The sequence below is a fragment of the Quercus lobata genome, chromosome 9, assembly GCF_001633185.2.
Source record: "Quercus lobata isolate SW786 chromosome 9, ValleyOak3.0 Primary Assembly, whole genome shotgun sequence".
NCBI lineage: Eukaryota > Viridiplantae > Streptophyta > Magnoliopsida > Fagales > Fagaceae > Quercus > Quercus lobata.
Window position 1 is genome coordinate 47,564,218 of NC_044912.1, and position 22,614 is coordinate 47,586,831.

The following is a 22,614-nucleotide window of genomic DNA, read 5'->3' on the forward strand; positions in this document are numbered from 1 at the left end:
GGCTTGAGGTGTCAGTTTTAAACCATAGACATAGAGTAACCATTTGTTTGTTTGAACCTTTTGAGGTTAATTTAAAAATAATATCAAAATTATGGTTTTATGATACAATTAATTTCAAATTTTATTAATTATATTTTCATTTTGATGAAAATTAACAAAATAATATAATGAATTAAAGCTTTTTTTTTTAAAGAAGAATTTAAGCTCTTAACGCTTTTTTAAATCATAAAATGTAACAGTATTGATGATGCCGAAAATAAATACCACCAGTGAGTCACACGTTCCTCGTACGATCGCAAATGACACCTGCACAACGAAAAGGAATAACCTAGCAGAGAGTACCGGTGTGGTACCGACCAAACACCCTCCGAAGGTCAAGTTAGAACTATTCTCATTGCTCTAGAGTGCTAGAGAGGGTAAATTATGCGTACCTTGGTTTGTGAGGGTGCTTGGGTTTTTATACTAGTAGAGGGTTGACCTCCTTTCCTTGGAGTAGAAGTCTTTTCCTTATAGGAGTCCTCTTGAGCGTATTTTACGGGATCTTTTCCTTATGGGGATCCCTTGAATATTATCTAGCGTGGGAAGCAAGACTTTTCCTAATCCGTAGCGTGGGTAGCAAGTAAACTTATTCCCGGTCCGTCAGCCTCAATTTACCTCCTTCACCTTTTTGGGTGATGGTCTAGTGATGCCGTCAGCCTTGGAGCCAACTGACCCTATGACTGTCAGCATAATCACCGTCTGTTACGCCCGAAGGAATTGCATTAAACTGTCAGTTTTATGTCCGTGTGGTTAGGTTCTTTTATCCTCATCAGTTGCCCCCTACTCTACATGTTTGACGCCTAAGACCGTCAGCATGTGGAGTTAGAACGAAAGGATGATTAGAAAAATCGATTATAAATGACTCCTCGATCTTCGAGCTATTAAATGCAGGGTCACGTGGCGCACAGTTGTTGGCCTCGTTCCTGGGCACGGGCGTCGCCTCGCTTTCCGTGCGTTTTCCTCTTATATAAATACCATGCCCCTTGCCTCATTTTGCCATTTCAACCTCGCTGACTTTTCAAGAGAGAATCCGTCACCCTTACTCCCAATTTGATCCGTCAGCAGTTATCAATACCGTCACTCCTAAGATCTGCTTCACCTGTAAGTTCTTCTTCCCTTTCCTTTGCTTTTTTCTTTTTTACTTTTGCCTGAAAATTTTTTTTTATTGAGAACGTCAGTCTAGGAACTTAGAGTATATCCGTCACTTGTAGGTAGTCAGATGTCAAGTGACGCGTCGAGTGATCAGTCGTCAATCCGCGATGGAGCGGGCTACGACGAATTCTTTGGCTCAGGTCAAGAGTCCGACGGCTTTTCTGAGTCGTCAGGAAAAGAAACGTCAGCCCAGTCCCCTAGTATTGACGTAGAAGACCATGTCGAGGGAGTTAGGGATAAAGTGTTAAGTGAGGTTGAGGTCGAGGGGAGAGACGAGGAAATTGTTGTTGATGGGAACGGGGATGAAGGCGACGAGGAGATTGATAGTGACGGGGATAGGGATGAAGGTGACGAGGTTAGTAGTGACGGAAATGGGGATGAAGGTGACAAAGAGTCCTGTGAGGGAACTTCAGGGAGTTCTGGAGGTAACCGTCCCTTCATCCTCCCGGAAGAGTAGGCCGTCAATAAATTCCTTCCAAAGATGAGCAATAGAGTTTTTAATGAATTGCGTACCCGTTTCCAAATCCCAGACCACATTCCTATCCGTCTCCCTAGAAAAAACGAGAGGTGTTATACAGGGAGGACTGCTGATGTGGGGATGTACGATGCCATGTTCGCAGCAGGCCTTAGATTACTACTGACGGCTTTACACCGTCGGCTGGCGGATTTTTTGGGATTGTCCGTTAGCCAAATTGCTTCGAACGCCTGGAGGATCTTCATTGGTGCTGAGATCCTTTGGGGCCGCTTGAGTGGGGGGAACCGTCACCTTTCGCTAGACGAGTTCTTTTATTGCTACAGACCCTAGCATAAAGTATCTGCCAAGAGAACCTACCATTTTGCTCCTCGTGAGAAGAGCTTAAGATTAGTGTCTGATATGCCAGACTCCAATAGGAATTGGAAGAGTAGATTTTTCTTTGTTAAAGGGATGGACTGGGTGTGCCGTCCAGATGAGTGGGATACGCTGCCCGGCGGTTATTTTGATAACACTTGGGCTTATATTAGGGAGTCAGGTTGCCCCCTTGTCTTTCTTTCTACCGTCTCTTCTTATTCATCAGGGGGTTTTCTCAAGACCGTCTCTTTTAATACCGTCTATTCCCTTTTATTTCAGCTAGCGCTCGCCAGGAGATATCTGACGAACAAAGGGAATTCATCCGTCGGATACTTGGCATACCGCTTGAGCAACGGAAGTGTAGGGATTTGATCACCCTAGACACTCTCCATTTGTATTGTGGGGGTCCAGAGCCGACGGCTGAAGCTCGGAGGTTGGAAGAATTTTCTCGGAAACGTAAGTCGATGCCTTACTTAACCCGTCGGTTTATTTATTTCGTCAGCTATTACTGATCCATCAGTTTATTTTGCGTAGAGATGGAAGCTGCGAAGCAAAGGGTGAGGGCCGCTGCTGCCCGTAAGAAGGAGGAGGAGAAAGCCAAGGGAAAAGAAGGAGTGTCAACCCCTCATTCTTCTTTGAAGAGTTCAGTTAAGAGGAAGGCTGACGGAAAGGACGATCCTCCTTCTAAGAAGGTAGTTGTCAGTCCAGGGGACGTGCCTTCCAAGAAGTCGCCCCCCAAGTCTAGTCACGGCGCTGGGAAAGGAGTGATGACCTCTTCCGGTCCCGTCATTGGGGGACCCCGTTACTTGTTGACTCACAAGGATTATGCTGTTGAGGGGGTAGAATCTCTCATAAAACAGACGGATCTGGATCCTTGTGCTCAGCTAGGGACGGAGGACCTGGGAGCGTCAGCTTTCTTTGACATAGCACGGGTATGCTTCTTACTTTGATCAATTTAATATTTGCCTTGCTTAATGGCTGACGGTTGTACTTCCTTCAGGCCTTGGTTCGTGTAAAAGCACTTCAAGACCGGTGCGTGGCCAAAGAAGGCGTCGTTTCTCGGGTTAGGAGGCATAACACCAATCTGATGGATCAGCAGGCGCAATATAAGGAGGCCGTCCGTCTCTTAAACTCAGATCTGAAGGATGTAAAGGAGAAGTTGGGAGAGGCTGAGAATCAGCAGAAGAAGCTTGAGGAGGAGGTTTCATCCTTACGTGCACAAGTAGAAACGGCTGGAACTGACGCGGTCCAAAAATTCAAGACAACCCAGTCATTTATTGATTCCTGCGCTGATTATTATGGCACAGGTTTCGATGATTGTCTGAAGCAAGTAGCGTCAGCTTATCCGGAGTTGGATCTATCCGGAATTACCATGGATGTCTCAGTGCCGATGACTCTTGCTGGCAACACTGTTGCTGACAAAGGTGACGAACCCCTCAATTTGGACTCTTTGCTTAATGATGCCGGAGTTATTTTAGCCCAGCCTGCCGTCACTACCCCTGCCGAGTCTTCAGATAAAGCACAAATTGCCAAGGATAAAGCTGACGGGGTCTCTAAGGACGTTCCTGCCACTTAACCCTGGCTTATTTATTTTAATTTTTGAACAATGTTTTTAAGTGCCCTTACGTTTATTGGGCTTTTTACTTGTAACTCTATCTGCCCCTTTTTATGGCACTTGGAATCCGTTGCTTTGAACATGTATACTGATTCTTTTATTGACTAATTTCTTATGGCCCCATTTATTTGATGAGATCGTTACCTTTTGATTTTTAGCCTTTTTTTTTCATTTCTACGGGCTTGTTGGTTTGAGAACCACGTTTATAAGCAAGGTCTTATTTTTTCGTCAGACTGTCATCTATTGGACCGTCAACCTTATAGGTCCGTTAGTTCTAGGACCTGGTCCATATGATGATATTTTCATCTATTGGACCGTGAACTTTTTAACGTTGACTTTATTGGACCGTCACTCTCTCGGTCTTAGACTTGTTGTTTGGCTCTTTGTTGGTCCGTCAGTTTATAAGGCATGGTCCATTTGATGATAGCTTCATCTATTGGACCGTCAGCTTTTTCGCTTTAGCCTTTTCGGACCGTTATTTTCTTGGCCTTAACCTTGATGTCTTTGACACCTTCATTAGTCCGTCAGTTTTTAAGGCCTGGTCCATACGATGATAGCTTCATCTATTGGACCGTCAGCTTTTTCGCTTTAGCCTTTCCGGACCATTATTTTCTTGGCCTTAGCCTTGATGTCTTTGACACCTTCGTTAGTCCGTCAGTTTTTAAGGCCTGGTCCATACGATAATAGCTTCATCTATTGGACCGTCAGCTTTTTCGCTTTAGCCTTTTCGGACCGTTATTTTCTTGGCCTTAGCCTTGATGTCTTTGACACCTTCGTTAGTCCGTGTGTTATGGACTTAGTCATTTTGGTCGTGAACTAAGTGGACCGTAGAAAAAATATACTTCAGCAATTTCTGAATAAAACTCCTCTTATTGTCATGCATCTAAATAAAAGTAATTAAAACCAAATCCTGCCCCTTGGGCTAAAAAGTATTGTTGCAAAAAAAAAACTAATGTAAATGATAAATCTGAGGAGTAAAACTATAATTTAAAATAGAAAAAAGGTTGGTCTTCATGCTGTCGCTCTCATTAGTAGTACTTTCGTAGGTGCTCGGTGTTCCATGGGTGTGGTAGTTTCTGTCTCTCCAACGTTTCCAGGTGGTAAGTACCTTTCCTTTGCCACGACGAAACTCGATAAAGATCTTCCCAATTGGGGCCGAGTTTCCCTTGGGTAGGGTCTCTAGCGGCGCCGATAACCTTTCTGAGAACAAGGTCTCCAACTTGGAAGTCTCTGTGTCGAACTCGAGAGTTGTAGTGTTTGGCCATGCGGTCCTGGTACCTGGCGAGCCTTTGTTCTGCTGCTGCTCTGATCTCGTCTACTAGGTCGAGCTGTAGTCGCATAGCCTTGTCGTTTTTGTTCTCATCGTGGTTGTGTACCCTGTAGCTCGTGAGTCCGACTTCGGCCGGGATGACTGCTTCGCCTCCGTACGTCAGGCGGAACGGTGTCTCTCCTGTGGGTGTTCTTGCCGTCGTCCTGTATGCCCATAGTATACTCGGCAATTCTTCGGGCCATATACCCTTTGCCCCCTCGAGCCGAGTCTTGATGATCTTGAGCAAGGATCGATTTGTGACTTCGACCTGTCCATTAGCTTGAGGGTGGGCGGGGGAGGAGTAGTGGTTCTTTATTCCTAACTGTGAGCAAAAATCTCGGAAATGGTCGTTGTCGAACTGCCTCCCATTGTCCGAGACAAAGACTCTAGGAATGCCAAACCTGCATATGATGCATCTCCAGACAAAGCTCCGCACGTTCTTCTCCGTAATCGTGGCCAGAGTTTCAGCTTCCACCCATTTCGTGAAATAGTCGATGCCCACTACCAGGAATTTCAGCTGTCGTACGGCTGTAGGGAATGGTCCCATAATGTCCAATCCTCATTGTGCGAACGGCCATGGGGCCGTCATCGGGGTCAGCTCTTCGGTTGGTTGCCTAATAACGTTGCTGAACTTTTGGCATTTGTTGCAGGCCCTGACGTAGGCTTCGGCGTCCTTCTGCATGGTGGGCCAATAGTACCCTGCTCGCACAAGCTTGTGTACCAACGATCTGGACCCTGAGTGGTTTCCGCAGATTCCTTCATATACCTCTCACATGACGTAATCGGCCTCTTCCATACCCAAGCATCTCAAATATGGTCGGGAGAAACCCCTTTTGTAAAGGACGTCTTTTATCAGGACGAACCTTGCTGCCTGGACCTTAAGTTTCCTTGCGGCTTCCTTTTCTTCTGGTAAGACGCCATCTTTCAGGTATGAAACTAACGGCGTTGTCCAGCTACTGTCGGAGCATATTTCCTGCATGTCGCTGGGATCTATTAGCGGAGAAAGCTGTACGAAAGAGAGTACATTACCAGGGATGACCATTTGTTCTGCTGAAGCAGCCTTCGCGAGGCGGTCGGCTCGCTCGTTTTCTTCTCTGGGAACTTGGACGACTTTGGCTTCTAGGTCAATCACCCTTGCCCTTACTTCATCAAGGTACTTTTTCATCTTTTTGCCCTTGCACTCGTAGTCTCCATTTATTTGGTTAGTGATGACCTGTGAATCGCAGTAGATGACTACCTTTGCGGCTCAGGCTGCTTTGGCAAGGTCGAGGCCTGCTATCAGAGCCTCATATTCTGATTCATTGTTGGTGGCGGGGAAGTCGAGACGAACCATACATTCAATGGTGTCTCCTTCAGGCGATTGTAGCACAATGCCGGCCCCTGCGGCTTGTCTGTTGGACGATCCGTTCGTATATATGCTCCATTGAGGGGACTCTGTTGCCCCCTTGCCTTCGTCATGAGTGAATTAAGCTATAAAGTCGGCGACAATCTGTCCCTTGATGGCGGTCCGTGGGCGGTACTGAATATCAAACTCGCTCAGTTCTATGGCCCATAACGCCAATTGTCCTGCGGCCTTGGGACTACTCATTGCCCGCCGTAAGGGTTTGTCAGTCAGGACGTTCACCGTATGGGCTTGGAAGTATGGTTTGAGCTTGCGGGCTGCCATAACTAATGCAAAGGCAAGTTTCTCCATGGGCGGGTATCTTTCTTCGGCACCGTGAAGCGCTCGACTTGCGTAGTACACGGGCTTTTGTATTTTCTCTTCTTCTCTGACCAAGGCCGCGCTAACGGCTGCTGGGAAGACGGCTAGATAGAGAAAAAGCTCCTCTCCCGGCTGTGACGGGCTCAGCAACGGCGGGGAGGAGAGGTAAGCCTTCAATTCTTCGAATGCTTGCTGGCATTCATTGGTCCATTCGAAAGATTTCTTCAATGTTCGGAAGAAGGGTAAACACTTGTCCGTTGCCCTTGACACGAACCTATTTAGGGCCGCTATCTTTCCATTGAGGCTTTGCACCTCCTTCACATTTCTTGGTGGTGCCATCCCCATAATAGCCCAGATCTTGTCCGGGTTTGCCTTGATTCCCCTCTGAGACACCATGAATCCTAAGAATTTTCCTGCCGTCACTCCAAAGGCACATTTTCCTGGATTGAGCTTCATGTTGTAGGAGCGAAGTGTGTCGAATGTTTCTTTGAGATCTCCTAGATGATCTTCCTCCCTCCGGCTTTTGACTAGCATGTCGTCCACGTAGACCTGGACATTCCTCCCAAACTGTTGTGCGAATATTTTGTTCATGAGCCTTTGGTACGTTGCGCCTGCGTTCTTCAGGCCGAAGGGCATGACCTTGTAACAGAAGAGGCCTTGGCTGGTCACGAACGACGTTTTTTCCTGGTCGGCTTCGTGCATTCGGATTTGGTTGTACCCCGAAAAAGAGTCCATGAAGCTCAGCAACTGGTGTCTGGCCGTAGAGTCTACTAGGACATCAACCCTCGGGAAGGGGTAGCTATCCTTGGGGCAGGCCTTATTAAGGTCGGTGAAGTCCACACACATCCGCCATTTCCCGCTCGCTTTTTTGACCATTACTACATTTGCTAACCAGTCGGGATAGTATACTTCCCTAATGAAGCTCGCTTCCTGTAGCTTTCTGACTTCCTCTGCTATGGCTCGGTCTCGCTCGGGGGCAAACACCCTCTTCTTTTGTCTGATAGGCGGAAAGGCGGGCGATACATTCAACCTGTGCACCATGAATGAAGGATCTATTCCCGGCATATCTTCGTGACCCCATGCGAATACGTCTCTATTGCATCTGAGGAAGGTTATGAGCTCCTGACGGACCGTGGGGTTAGCGAGCGTTCCAATTTTGGTTGTCCGGCCAGAATCGAAACTGTCAAGGGGTATCTCCTCTAACTTCTCAACCGGCTCCGTCACCGTCCGGTGCTCTTCTATGCTTAAAGCCTGAACCTGATCCTCCATTTCCATCATGGCTATGTAGCATTCACGCGCGGCCATCTGACTCCCGCGTAGCTCCCCTACTTCGTAGTCAGTTGGGAATTTGATCATCAGGTGGTAAGTTGATGTTACCGCCTTCCACGAGTTGAGCGTAGGTCGTCCAAGGATAGCATTGTAGGCGAACGAGCAATCAACCACCAAGAATGTCACGTCCCTGGTGATCTGTTGGGGGTAATCTCCTACTGTCACCGATAACGTGACCGCGCCCAAAGGGAATACCCTACTCCCTCCGAAACCAACGAGCGGGGCGTTTGTTGGTATTAACTGCTCCCTGTCAATCCTCATTTGCTGGAACGCCGGATAGTACAAGATATCGGCCGAGTTGCCGTTGTCGACCAACACTCGGTGCATGTTGTAGTCTCTTGCCCGCATGCTGACGATGAGGGCATCATCGTGTGGATGGTGTAGGTGCCGTGCATCCTCTTCCGAGAACCCGATAATGGGGCCTTCCCTTCTTGCTATCTTTGGCACGGTGCCCGTCAACTGGACATTCTGTACCATCCGAAGGTATGTTTTGCGAGCCTTTTTTGACGATCCGGCCGCAGCTGTCCCCCCGATTATCATCCTTATGTCCCCTAATGGGGGTCTTGGTCGCTCGTTTTCTCGGCAGGGGTGTTGCTCTTGTGGGGTTTGATCCATTCTCTCCTTGCTGACGAACTTCGCAGCTTTCCTTGCCGGATAAGGGCTTCGATTTGCTGCTTCAAGTCGTAGCAATCGGCCGTGTCGTGACCATGGTCACGGTGGAAGTGGCAATATTTGTCCCTGGATCTTTTGTTGGGATCACTCTTCAGCTTTCCCGGAAACGTCAAGGCCCCTTCGTCCTTAATCTGCATTAGGACTTGGTCTATCGGAGCGGTTAACGGGGTGAAACTTGTGAACCTTCCGCCCATAAGTTTTGGACGTCTCTCTTCCCTTCGGTCTCCCATCCTGCCTTTCTTCCGCCCCTGGTCCTGTCGGGGTTCTTCTTGTCTGTCTCTTTTCTTGGGTCTATCTTCTCGGGCTAATAGTGCGTCTTCAGCGTTCATGTATTTGGTGGCCCTGTAAAGCACCTCTGACATGGTCTTTGGGTCATTTTTGTATAGGGAGAACAAAAACTTGCCTCCCTTCAGCCCATTCGTGAATGCTGCTACCAGTATCTTGTCGTCGGCTTCGTCGATCGAGAGCGCTTCCTTGTTGAAGCGTGATATGTAGGCCCTTAACGTCTCCTCCTCTCGCTGCTTGATATTCATTAAACAAGCCGTGGACTTCTTATACCGATGTCCCCCAATGAAGTGCGTAGTAAATTGAGCGCTTAGTTCCTTGAAGGTGCTGATGGAGTTGGGTGCTAGCCGGCTGAACCAAATCCGTGCTGCGCCCTTTAGGGTTGTAGGAAAGGCCCTGCACATAATCGCGTCTGGCACTCCCTGAAGGTGCATCAGGGTCTTGAAGGTCTCTAAGTGATCTAGAGGGTCCTTGGCTCCGTCATAACTATCCATATTTGGCATGCGGAACTTACTGGGCAGGGGGAAGGAGTTGACGGTTGTCGTAAATGGCGAGTCAGTCCAGTTGACAAGGTCGTCAAGATCACTGGATACTCGCCCCTTGAGAGCGTTCATCATCACTTCCATCTGTTCCTTCATCGCCTGCATCTCCGCGATGATGGGTGGTGGAGCCGTTTCTGTCAGAAAAGGGATGCTAGTGTCCCGTCGCACTGGTCTGCTCGGGGCGTTGCTCTCCTGTGGTCCTTCGTGATTCCTCCTTTCAGCGCTGGTTTCTTCTTGATCCGCTCCTTGGTTATTGACCGCTGCATTTTTCTGGTTCAGCTGCTCTTCTAGGTCGTGGTTTTGTTTGGTGAGGCGCTCCACGGCTGTGGTGAGCGTCCTTACCTGTCTCTCAAGAGCAGTCGTAGGTGCTTCTTCTTCTTGAACGTCGTTAGTGGTCGCCATTGAGCGAGTGAGTACCATGTAACTCTTGTGTCTAGGAAGCGAGGATGTGCTACGCTTCCCACAGACGACGCCAACTGATGATGCCGAAAATAAATACCACCAGTGAGTCACACGTTCCTCGTACGATCGCAAATGGCACCTGCACAACGAAAAGGAATAACCTAGCAGAGAGTACCGGTGTGGTACCGGCCAAACACCCTCCGAAGGTCAAGTTAGAACTATTCTCACTGCTCTATAGTGCTAGAAAGGGTAAATTATGCGTACCTTGGTTTGTGAGGGTGCTTGGGTTTTTATACTAGTAGAGGGTTGACCTCCTTTCCTTGGAGTAGAAGTCTTTTCCTTATAGGAGTCATCTTGAGTGTATTTTACGGGATCTTTTTCTTATGGGGATCCCTTGAATATTATCTAGTGTGGGAAGCAAGACTTTTCCTAATCCGTAGCGTGGGTAGCAAGTAAACTTATTCCCGGTCCGTCAGCCTCAATTTACCTCCTTCACCTTTTTGGGTGACGGTCTAGTGATGCCGTCAGCCTTGGAGCCAGCTGACCCTATGACCGTCAGCATAATCACCGTCTGTTACGCCCGAAGGAATTGCATTAAACCGTCAGTTTTATGTCCGTGTGGTTAGGTTCTTTTATCCTCATCAAGTATACTTACTTTTCTTTGGTTAAAACTTTTGCTTCTTTATTTTCCTTTTGATTTTTGAATTTTTTTTTTTTTTGGTGCCTATCCTTGTTTAACTTTCAAAACTTAAAAGAACGATGATAAGATAGGAAATATATTCTTTATAATTTTTTCCGATGAAACTTTGTATATAAAATAAACATATAAAAATAAATTAAAAAATATAAAAAATAAAATACGAAGGAAATTTTCTTGGGACAAGAGGAAATTGTCCCCACGGTCCCTACTCCGCCATTATTTATTGGTCAATATAGTTAATTTACTCATCCAAATCATAAATTAAATATAATATTACTGTGAACTACAAAAAGAAACAACCAAAACAATGGAACAGTGACATATACTACACATCACATGCGAACAGTGTTGTAGCTCAATTATTATGCACTTCTTGAAATTTTCAAGACATATATATAGGGTTCAAATCATCTTTGCTCGTTGTAACTATCGAATTATTAAAAAATAAGAAATTAAATGGATGAAACATAATACGAAGAATATTGAAAGTAGATTCTAAATTAAGTTAACATATACTTTAAGTTAGAATTAGATGCAAAAATCTTGAAATGCAAAAACAAGTGATGATTTAAAAATGAATTAACATAGGATAATAAGAGAGTCTTTCAATATGTATTATGTGATAATGGATGATGCTTAAGCATGTGAAAATATTTTAATGCATAAATTACAAGAAAAATAACTTTTAGTGACAACCTTGTGGGGGAATGCACAAAACCCTTAAAAATATATATTTGGGTAAATTTCAAATTACATCCCTAAAGTTTGGAAATGTTTGGATTTTACATCTTGAAGTTTTAGAATTTAGATTTTACCACCTAAAATTTGGGGATATTTTTATTTTACACTCTAATATTTCAGAATTTGGATTTTATCTCTTAAATTTTAAGAGTATTTGGATTTTATTCCATAAAGTTTGGGAGTATTTTACACTCTAAAGTTTCAGAATTTAGGAGTGTTAAATCTAAACACCTCCAAAGGTAAAATTCAAATTTTGAAATATCAGGGTATAAAATCTAAATACCCTCAAACTTTAAGAGTATAATTTGTAATTTACCCAATATATTTTTGTGAGGGCAAAAAAATCGGAATAGGAGAAGGTTGAGATACTCCTTGCGCTTCTTCGAGATCTTAGCCGCAGGAGAATAGCTAGCAGTGAAAAGGGTAACATTCAAAAAAATATATACGTCAAAGTTAGATGGTTCAAACAAAAGAGTACAAAAGGGCTTTTACCAAAAAAAAAAAAAAAAAAAAAAAGAGTACAAAAGGGCCTTAGAAAGATCAACAATCAAAAATTACAACAGGTCTGGGTGCACCCAGCAATGCTAGGTGAGCGTGATCACGGCAATAAAGGCCAGACTACTCACTTTAGAGTGAATGAACCAAATCCCACGTGGTTTGATCTGCATGCGTTTTCTTTTTATTTATTTATTTATGAATTTAATATATTTATATTATAATAAGGTTATTATTATTGTCCGTCTCAAAAAAAAAAAGGGTTATTATTATTGTTTCTTTTAGGTTTTTTTTCAAAGGCAACCTAATTTACCCGGAAAATTTTGTCTGTTAAGAGTCAAACATTACTATGGGTAGTAGGATTTAAATCTCTAGATCTGTGTTGGCAAACAGGTGAACATAAATTTGTTTTTGTTATAATCTTTAGAGTCAATAGGAATGTCTAAAGAAGTGCTCGAGCTTCTGGAATTCAATATGTAAAAATAGGAATTTGACTTTTCAATCTGTTCAAGATTTTACAGTTTTGAGTCTTTCGACTGATAGAAACTTAAACTTGATCGATCAAATTACTATTATGGTCCAAAATAATATTTTACCATTTATATTATTTATTTATTTATTTGAGATAAAGATTATACTTTAGTCTAATTTAAATGTATACGTGTGTAAAATTCTATCTTGAAAACCTAAACCCCAACCATTGTTTTATCCATTTTATAAAAACTTGTACTTATAAAGTGACTATCACGCAAATAGTACGCAATGGTTGAAAATTTGTTCTAAATTAAAATGTTTTGCACTTTAAGGTGTTATTAACTCCCTGCTCAATCACACAAACTCTCCTCTAAGTACTTCACACAACATCTTTAGATTTTAGAAATATACAACTCTAGTAATTCTAAAGTATTCCGATATCCATATTTGCCACAATGGAAACAAAGCAGCTCATGTTTTATATATATATATATATATATAGCTCATGTTTTATATATATATATATATATATAGATAAAGCAGCTGCCTAATATGTTAGTGACATTTATGATTGTCACTTTATTTTTTTAAGAAGAATGATTTTGTCACTTAGGTAAAGGAAACTTCATATATTATCAAGCATATATAATTGCTTAAGAAATGTTTTTTTTTATTCTTATTTAAATGAAAATTTTCAATTTCTTATAAATAAAATAATAAGATTTGAGGTTTATTTCCCTGATTACATAGCAATTAATTATTGTCAATATTAAAAGTACTATCTCTAAAAAGAAAAAAAAAAAAACAACAATGATCAATACGTATAATACCTTCTTTTTTTTTTTTTTTTTTTTTTTTTTTTTTTTTTGTCTGTGTAGATGACGCATTTTATTGGAGAAAAAAAATATGTAAAACACCTAATCTAGGTACAATAGTCTCCGAAAGTTTTTAAACATAATTTTTGTGGGTCATTTTTAACGTGGATCTGTCCTCGTAGAGTGTGTGGATAAGTATAATAATACCACTGTATAGATTTCCAAAGGACTACCATTATTGTACTTTTGGTCCCAAACAATTCAGTAAAAACTTCATTGGCCCTTGCGTTCACTTTTCTCTCTTTCTCTCTCTCTCTCTCTCTCTCTCTCTCTCTAGAAACCAGAAAGCATTTTCTTCTTCTTCCCATAAAAAACAAAGTAGTGGGTGCCCTTTTCTACTCTTCTACAATTCTATCTTCTTCAAATCTCCTTTATTTTCTCTTGGGGTTGACTGTTGACTTTATACTTCGTCTGAGGATTCGGGTCTAGATCTGGTATGGTCTTGGATATGTTATTCACTTACATGTAAAGCTTGTTTATTTTGCTAATATTCTTCTAATGCTATTTGAATCTTTGTTTATCTCTCAAAATTGTTTTTTTTTTTTTTCCCTGGTTTCATTACTTTGCGTTTTATGCTTTGGATTTTTCATATTAGTTCTATTGTTTTATCATACCTTGTCTTTGTGACTTTATTTCCTTTAAAGGGTTTTCTTTTCTTGGATTTCTTGTAGTTGTTTTGTTAGTTTGTTTGGGTTTTTGTTTTTGTTTTTTTTGTTTTTATCAGTGTTTCAAAAAATGTTGGAGTTAAAGCACAAGGAAGCCATATAAAATGGTGTGGGGGGTTTTGGTTTGTATTAAAGAAGCTATTTGCATTTCTCAATGGATAATTAGCCCAGAAATCTTACCTTGAAAAGGTCAGATTTAAAAAAAAAAAAAAAATTTCTTTGATTTGTCTATTGATCTCTCTCTTCACAACAAATTAAAGACAAACTTTAAGATCTCTTTGGGCGTTACTGATTTTATTTTTTATTTTTTATTTATTTATTTATTTTTTTACTTAAGTGAATCCTTTATTTTTTGTATGGTAAATCTATAGATTTTTGAAGAGTTGGTAAGTATAATCTTTTTTGCAATATGGGTATAATTTTTTAGCTTGTTTTTTAGATTATTATGCGGTTCATGGAATGAATTGGTGCTGATTTGGTGGTTGGTTTTTTTATTAAATTTTTTTTTTTTTTTTATGATGATTTACTTTAGTTAGGGGCCTTGTATTCGGTTAAGATGGATTCTTAGTCTTTTTTGGTTGTTTCTTTTTTTGGTAGTTTTGGTTATTTAGTGTTCAAAATGTACTCCTAGTTTGGAGTTTCAAGGGTTATGGTTAAGATTTAAGGGTTTAATTGCGTGTGATACTTCTTTGTACATGTTTGTGGCTTAGTGTTAGAAGGATCTTCTTGTTGTTGAGAATGGAATACTAGCGTGGGATAAAGTCTAGAGTAAGAAGTGTTCAGACTGTGACCCTCTAAGCAAGAATTTCAATCTTTAATCTTTGAAGTTGAATCTTAAAATAAGTTGATTTTTACTTGAGTTTGGCATTATATAACATAGTTAGAACATCAGGCTTAGAAATAATCCATTCTTCATGTATGAAAGTAAATATTTCATTAGTTGAAGGGAAGTGTTATCAAAGTGGAACAAAGGGAAGAAACAGCAAAAGCCAATTCGGGGAAGAGAAAAGAAAACCTTGAAAGGTAGGATATGAATAAGTTTAGGGATATATTGAGATTCTTGGATTTTGTAAATTGGATAAGGTTTGAATAGGTTGAAACTTGAAAGAGTAGCTGGGGACTTGAGGGAATAAGTTGATGACAAAGAAAGCTATACTTTGGCTGGGTTAAAAGAGTCAGTTAACTGCTATAGGTTGTAAATTTTGTAGGCTTAGGGTGTTAGTGGTTTACTAGGTGGAAAGGAACACTTATTGTACGTTTGGATATAGCTTATAAAGCCAATGTCCAGCGTTTCACTTTTTTTTTTTTTTTTTTGGGAGATGCGTGTTTCAGTACTTCCAGTGAGTCCCGTGCACTGTTCACGAGATCCACAAACTTTTTTTTCGTAAAAAAATTTATTAAAAATGGGTCACACGGCACTATTCACACATTTAAAAATTATTTTGCTACAGTATTTTCAGTTTTCAAGAAAATAATTTGTATCCAAACGGACCTTTAAATGACCATTGCTTTAAACTTCAATTTAGAACACCCAAAATTTAATAAAGTATAATAACGTTTAAAAAATATTACTGACACTTTTTCATGTTGTTGTAGCTTCCATGTTAATAGCTAGCTAGACTCCCAATTTTCTAAACAAAGAAAGAAAAATTGTGCTAGACTCCAATAAATTTTAGTTTCGCTAAGGAAATCTCTTAAAATGGTGAAGAAAAGAGATTTGCACGCTTAATTACTATTAGAAGTGGACAAATACGTCGGTCAAATAGATTTGGTCTTTACTTGAAAAGTTGATGGTAGATATTGTAAAGATTATCAGTTGATTTTATGAGAGAGAATAACCACAACACAAATTCGGGGTACTAGACATTCGTAGTATAATGTGGAAAATAGGAGATGTTAGATAGAGGAACTTAGAATTTAGGTGGTGGGATTTGAAGGGAGAGAAACAAGTGTTTACAGATTTTTAATTAAAGAAGGCAAGTGGAGCCTAGACAAAGGTGTTGATAAGATGCATAATGAATGACTAGCATTAAAAGGGGGCTGAAGAAGCACTTGGAAAATCAAAAAGATGTAGCCAACTGATTAAGGAGACTTGCTAGTGGAATGAGGTGGCTTAAGTAGTAGTTAGATGAGAAAGAGAGACCTACCTAGATAGTGCCCTGCTTGTGAATATTATAAAGTGGCAAAGAAGCAAAGAAAGCTGTCAAAAAGGCTAGATTTTAGGCTTATTATGGATTATAGAGCAGGTCAGTGATGAAAGATGTAGAAAAGAATATAGACTTGTTAAGACAATGGAATGAAAGCAAGTGACTTGCATGTATTCAATGCATTAAAGAGAGATGGGAAAGTTATTTTGATATATTATTTAATGGAAGCCACACAAAAGATTAGAGAACACCAAGTTTCACCCAACTGAGGATAGAAATCATAGGTTTGTTTGAAGAATTAGGATGATCGGGTAAATGACGCATTGAGGATGATGAATCCTATAAGAATTGTGGACCTGATGAATTAACCATTTTTGTTTGGAAGTGTTTGGGTCATGAGATGAAAAGATCTTTAAGTGATAACAAACTGTCTAGTGAGTGGTGAAAAAGACTCAAACATCCATGTACAATAATAAGGAATATATTCAAAATTGTACAAATTAATGTGCAATTAAGCTTATGAGTCACTATGAACTTTTGGGAGAATAACAATATTGGAGATTTACTTTGATTTTATTCTAAGGTGATCTATCATAGAGGTTATGTTATTATATGTCTAATGGAAAAATGTAGAAAATGTAGAGAAGTCTGTGAAGATCTTTATATGGGTTTTATTGACCTAGAGGAAGCGTGTGATGGAGTACCTATGAGGGTTTTTGTGGTGGGTTTTAAAATAGAAACAAGTTTCTTTAGAGTAAATTAAATTGATTAAGACCATGGAATTAATTAAGTTTTATGTTTGATATAGCTTAAACTAGTTATCTCATTGGATGAATTCAATATGAAGTCTTTTGGTGTATGCCTTTTGGGGATGATATAGTTTTAGTTGATGAAATTTGACATGGAGTTAATGTCAAGTTAGAAATTCGTAGATATGCTTTACAAGCTAAAGGCTTTCAGCTAAGTATAACTTAGTCAGATTACATGGAACATATATGTCTATTTGTTTTAAGAGTAGATATCTTCTGCTGCCCCTTATTTTCTTGGTAAAAATGCCATAGTAGTTGGGTTTAGTGATGCATTGCTATTATATGTTCTCTCTTATCTTTTGCAGAATTCCTCAAGCTTTGACATATAATTGATTGACAACGAGAGAGAGCACGCTTGTAAGCATTCATGAAACGGTCATGACTGTGTACATGCGTGCTCGTTCTCGTTGTCATGCAATTTCCCAACTGCAGCAGGTTTCTTTGGTCTGTATACATGTTATTGGGCATCTGGGTAGCAGGTGGTTTTGATCTCTTATGTACACTAATTCAAAATATAGAATACTTAATATAACTCTAGGTCTATAGAACCTATATGGAAATTAAGAATGTTTGTGTGAATATACAAATTCAAAATATAGAATCCGTATAACTTTATATCTATAATGCCTATATGGCATGGCAATTAAGAATGTGTGTGTGTGTGTGTTAAGTTCATGTTATACCTAGTGTAAGCTTTGTTAATGTTAAATTACTTTTTATTGTATGTTATTTTTCAAAAAAAAAAAAATCCATCATTGGATTACATTGTTTTCTTATATACACTTATGCTTGCAAAATATTACTAAATTTCAAGATGATTAAACTACTAATAACTATTTCATCTATAACTTAAAAAAAAAAAATTATACACAAAATATAAGTTTATATATGCTAACTAACCAAGCTCTCTCTCTCTCTCTCTCTCTCTCTCTAATATTATTTTAAACTTATAAAAAAGGTTATATATTAGGTAGTAAATACTATTTGATTACCACATAATTTTGGTGTACATGTTAAACTTGTAATCCAATAGTGGGATTTGAAAAATGGAAATTCATTAGAAAAATATTTAAGTGGTGTAACATTAACAAAATGAAAATGTTACTATAGGTGTAATTAAAGATCTTAAGAGGGATTTGAAAAATATCAATTCAATTTAAGTGGTGTAACATTGTCAAAATGTTACTTTGGTGTAATTTGATCTTTACCATATGCATATGGGCTTATGTAAGATCAACCTGCCGTGAAAGATGAAATCCCATTTTGGGTACAGCTACTTAATTGGCTTGAATTTTTCTAAATATTAATGCTCATTTTGTAATTTATTTTTTTATATTCATTAATTTCATAGCTTTTTAATTGCACACAACCTTTTTTGGTTGTTCATAGCCTTTTTATATTTTTGAATAGGCAGAAAAAGTATTTTATCTGGTGATCCCTTTAAGAAACATGCGTGGTTTGTTGACACCAACACCCCCCCCCAAAAAAAAACCAAAAAAAAAAAAAAAAATCCTTTTTTACTTGCTCTTGTTGGAATTTTCGGTAATTTAAGGAATTATTTTATAGAAACATTAAAGGGCTCTGATATCTCTTGGGTTTTGCCTTAATAGTTGGACTTTATAGAGGGGTCACACACACACACATTCTCTCTAGCCATGCAATGGTTGTGTCATTATAATGTATAACTACTCTATAAAGCATTAGATGGGCTTTGTACAGTTTACAAACACAAGGTGGTTTTTTAAATTTTTTTATTTTTAATATTAAGGGTTTACTAAGAAAGTGCAATTGGGGAGGGCACAACACATGAAGTTCAGGTAAATTTTGAAAAAGAATATTGTCTTGTGGCCTTCATCTAGATAAGGATCTAAGGAATAATATATATCAGGTCTAAAATTGGTATTTCAGTGTTTCCTTCCCTCCAAATAATCACATGAGACAATGAGGGATTGCAGACAATGAGAAGCTTGTAAGTTTTGTCTTACATGTTTTTTTCCATGTTTGTGCCTGTCATAGAATTATTAATGGACAAATCTTTCAATGTTCAAATTTCTTTTCCTTTTTCCTTTGTTTTTGCTAGGGCATATATGTGGTATATTAAACATTTGTTTTCACATTTGTTTTCAAAGATGGTTTTAGTCTTTTAGATCATATTAGGTTTGTGATTTAATATCTAGAAATCTGTCCTTTTCATCTCATTTCCAAAGTCCTAGTGTGTAAGAATTATTTCTTTCCAAGTTGGTTGGCATAACCTGGCAAATAGCTCTAAGTAGTGGTGCCGGTCACTGTCACTCATTTGCATCATAGAAGTTGCTGCATATGCAGAGCTCAGAAATGATTGAATAAAATTGTAATTGAGTTGGAAAGAAGCCAGTTGTTGTGTGAGTTGTTGAAAATGGTTGACACAATTAGAAGGTGGTATCCTATTTTAGAGTGCAAATAATGTGTTTGATCTTTCATTTTCAGAGGTAGCATGCAATAGCGAGTATGTAAAAAGATTTTTTCTATGAAATAATTTATGAAACATCATAAATGGGAAATAATTTTTCTTCTTTGGGGGTGGCAACATTTTGAGCCAAACTGTCATAGATTTCCTTTATATGTGCTCTATTCAAGTGAATCTTTTGTATATCTTTCATTTTTCTCTAGTTATTTTGGCCATCCTACTTGTTCTATGAAATGGTCCATATATTTAAGAAATAATTTTATTTTTCTTTATACTCTCAAATTGTATATCTTTACAATGTTGACATTCATATATTCTTGCTACTCATAGGAAAAAGGTCTTGTAATGGTATGATTAGCTACAAGAGTAGCAGGATGCCAGTTTTAATTATAGGGAAGAAGAAAATAAAAATATGTAGAGCAATTGAACATTGCTTCTTTTTTTAAAAAAAAAAAAACCACAGAACTTGAAAGTAATATTTAGATATTTCTGTGGCCTTTATTGATTGATTATAATTAAGTAACTTGATTGTCTTTCATGTCCTCTATGCATCAACTTATTTCTTTTCATTGGTTTAATGGTTATGAGATTAACTATTCAAGACTATTGTAAATGGTTTGGTTGCTAATTTATTTGCACAAGATTATTGAACTCACTATCATAAATTGTTGACTACTGTTTATTGCATGTTACAGTTGTGTATTTCTATAGTATTGTATTTACAGGAATTAATCTATTCAGAATTGTGTTTTGTTTAATGTTATATTTTAAATTCAAATAATGTTGCTTACATTGCTGCTATTTTAATTAAATCCATGTTTTATGAAAGATGCTTGTGTAGTTAGTTGAGATCTTCAAGAACTTTGAGAAAATTAATGATTGTGCTGAAAAGATATCAAGCTATAAGCACACACTTAGATGGATATAGATATGAAAATGACATTGTGCAATTTTTATTTCCATTTGAGGAACTAGCTAAATGAGTAAATGTTCATTTAATTATTGGTAATTTTTGTATGTCATCTTTATTATTGTTGTCAAATTTTTCTTGCTATTTTATTTAACTCACAAAACTGCTGCACGAATATATATTTTTAATCGTTGAATAAATTGTTCCTATTCATATTAGACTTGATCTTGATCACGACTAGAATAAACTACTTGAATGCAGAAACACACTCAATTTGTTATTTATTCTGATATTTTTTCGTCTTCAATTTTCTCAAATTTGCTCATAAGCATTTCGAAGTCTGTAATCACTACTATAGATTGAATAGAAAATGGAAGATTTTAGCCATTTAATGAAACATTGATACTTCAATCATCAAGAATCTGATTTAGTTCCCTTTTGCCACTCGGAGTTTGCTTTAGTAGAATATTTATTGGCAATTTGGCATACTATATATATTGACCCTTGTTAATACAATTTGGAATAGATAGAGCAGTTGTGACTTTGGCTATAAATGGCTTTTGAATTGGTTGAAACCTGTAAGTAATTAATGCTTTTCAATTTATGTTAATTTAGAGATTGGTATTGGTGGCAGCTCCATTTTGAATAGAATACACCTTTTTCTGTCTCTTATTAATCTCTCAAATGGTATTTGTTGAGTGTTAAGAGTCTTGGCATAACTATCGATAATTTGTTTTTGACAGCAACAATAGTGGTAGATCATAGATGTGCTATTATTATTCAATGGGTCTCTTTACAGCTTCCCCAACATGGGAATGATTTATGACTTCCAATGTTATATGGATTACCAGCTACGGTCTAAGTGGAATGGACTCAGCCTCGTGTAAGAGGGCTGTTTCATATTCATCATAATACAACCTCATTTTTCAATGCTATTATATTTAAAAAATTTCTGTTAAGTATTTAATTAATGAAAAATAGTTGAAAAATAATCTCATAAAAATTCTATAAATATTTTTATTAATTTTCTAAGTTATTTTCAATTTAGAAAAATGTTATATTTATAATGGCAAATTTTTTTTTCAAAATTGTACCGAATATCTTAATTGAATAAATTTGAAACTTAAAGAATTTAATTGAATGAAAGAGATGTTCAGAAAACTAAAATGAATTTAATTCAAACTTAAAGGGTGTAATTTGTATTTTAGCCTAATCTTTTTTAGTTATTCGTTGGAATGATCTTGCAATAATTTGGCCTTCCAGGAGCTTTAGTAATTATGGCCTAATCTTTTCAACAGGAAAAAAAACAGTTATATTTGCAAAAATAATGTTATATGCATAAATTATTTTAAAATATTTTTAGTATTTTTACAAATTGTTGATTTGACTAATTTTTATAGGTAAAATCTGAATTTATTACTAACATCATATTTTATTTATCGATAACTACATATCACGATGGCAATTTGTAAAATTTGTAAAACAGTTTGTAAGTATAGCATTTTTTTTTAATTTACAAATGGTTTCTCCCTAAAATTCTAAGCTATAATAACTCAGTCACTATACATTGAATCCACCTATATTGTAGGGTAAAAACACATACTTGGATTCTGAAAGAGGGTTATTTACTTATTTATTTATTTATAATTCTTTAATAATTTTTTTCCAACGTTTCAGGACCATTCTTTTAATCATTTTTAGACTAAAATATTATTTTTGTCCTCAAAATTTACTAAAAATTTGTTGTCTTTAAATTATTGAATTTTTTTTAACTATTGAAAATATTTAACTTTCTATTTTTAAACTAATTTTTTTCCAAACGGTTGATTTTTTTTCTTTTTATTTTTGTCTCTAGACTATTGGAAAAAAAAAAAAATACTCTTTACAAAATTTAAGGATGGATTATTTATTTATTTAAGTTTTCGTACAAGAATAATATATTAGCCTTTTTTTTTTTTTGTAAAGAATAATATTTAGACTTTTAACACATTTTTGTTTCTTAATTGAAATTGTTTACAATTCTATGAATTGTTTAAGAAGCTAGGGGAGATATCTTTGTAATCATTCTTAAACTTATGCTTTATATGCTCATGTTACATCTACTTTGCTGTAGAAAATTATCTGGAATCACCATTTATCCTTTATTTTGGCTAAGATGGGTTAATTAATTGCAGAAATATAGTAGTGTTTAGTTATCACCATTTCGCAATATTTGAAAAAAGCAAGTTTCTTAAGCCAAATTGGGCTTAGCTTTTGCGTTTTGAGTAAAAAAGGCCAATGGAAGAATGCTGTGCTTGTTTAAAACAACATAACATGAAATAAGAAAAAGAAACATAGGGGAGAAAGATGGAAATGCAATCCTCGTAATAACAACTAATGGAACAAGAACCTTTATCATGAGTTTGGCTTAGTGTTCGTTTGAGAATAGTTTAATTAGATTTTTGCTAAATGTCTTTTTGATAAAAGTATGCTAAAG

General features: G+C 37.9%; 1 long non-coding RNA gene across 1 annotated transcript; it reads left to right on the forward strand.

The window, feature by feature from the left end:
* The first annotated feature begins 13,408 nt into the window (after window positions 1–13,408).
* Window positions 13,409–19,664, forward strand: LOC115958866. The gene is made up of 2 exons (XR_004084700.1): window positions 13,409–13,595; window positions 17,088–19,664. It is a non-coding gene; the product is annotated as an uncharacterized LOC115958866 (long non-coding RNA).
* Window positions 19,665–22,614: the final 2,950 nt, after the last annotated feature.